At 44.2% G+C, this 1260-nt stretch overlaps 1 pseudogene; it reads right to left on the minus strand.

Moving 5' to 3' along the window:
• Positions 1-590, minus strand: LOC147486847 (kiwellin-1-like; annotated as a pseudogene).
• Positions 591-1260: the final 670 nt, after the last annotated feature.

Genomic DNA, 1260 nt, shown 5'->3' on the forward strand with positions numbered 1-1260 from the left:
TACTATATACTAATTCAAGCATATATATGGACTTTTAATTAAGCATCAGACCAACCCCGGTTGTTGCCAGGCACACCCAAGGGCTCCCAAACAGCTCTTGATGCATCCACAATATTGTTACGACATGGGGGCCGGTAGCCATGATCACTATCACACCCCATTGTTGAGTCACACTCATCAACCACCATGGCCACGACATTGTGACCATTAGCACTGATTGTTATACTCTTATTGCACCTGCTCTCGTGGTTGAACCATCCGGTTGAGAGTGCTACTACAAGATTGTCATCTGAACGATACTCATTGTCACATTCTGATGGGCCACCGCCATCTCCTCCCTCATGGAAGATGTTGAGTGTCAGGAGTTCATTTGTAGGACTCGAAACAGGTGGTGAACGTGTATATATTGTGTAGAGCTCTCCTTGCACACAACAGTCTGAGTCATTTTCCGTGTTACATTGACCTGGGGGAGGTTTCGTCCCCGTTAGTTGGCCACTGGGTTCTCAAACCTGACCTTCAATTTCAAGAAAATCTCTACTAAGGACTACGGCGAGTAGGAGTACAGAAAACAAGAAAACGTTCTTTGCCATATTCTCCTACCTTTCTTTCTATCTCTTTACTCAATGCTCAGTTGGTTATGCAAAGAGGGTAGCCAAGTGAGACTATATATAAGGCGTAATCTGGCATTAATTAAGGTCGTTATCGTAGGCCAGTGTAAGGGACCTCCTACTCCAAGACGATCATATCAACTCCACCACTCCAGGTCGATCATATTGACTCCACCAACTCATAACGACTCTAGACATACGATCTACAACTTCAAATACCCTCATACTACATGACAACACCACATGCTCAGTCCATCATTGGTGACACGTGGTGTACCACATTTGACTAATTTCCCAACATTACCTTAAGACTTGTCACTATCAACCACTAGTGCACTAAACACACTCTACCTACTCTTACAAGTGTTAGACATGTCACTACGAGTGCCACCACATGTTGCCACCTACTCCCTCAATCACAACTACATAAATGACACCTCTCCACACTCTCAAGGGGGTCTCTCTCTCCATCTCCTCCTTCACTCTTTAATGGCTACCAATGTCTTCACATGTATAGGGAATGTCGTAATTTATAAACCCATTCCATACACACTCAAATCATTGTAATCACCACCACTACAACCTCCATTAATAAACTACCCAACCCTTATGGACGTAGGCAACGACTATGCCGAACCACCTTATGGACGTA

The sequence above is a fragment of the Coptis chinensis genome, chromosome 7, assembly GCF_015680905.1.
Source record: "Coptis chinensis isolate HL-2020 chromosome 7, ASM1568090v1, whole genome shotgun sequence".
In the NCBI taxonomy this organism is placed as follows: domain Eukaryota; kingdom Viridiplantae; phylum Streptophyta; class Magnoliopsida; order Ranunculales; family Ranunculaceae; genus Coptis; species Coptis chinensis.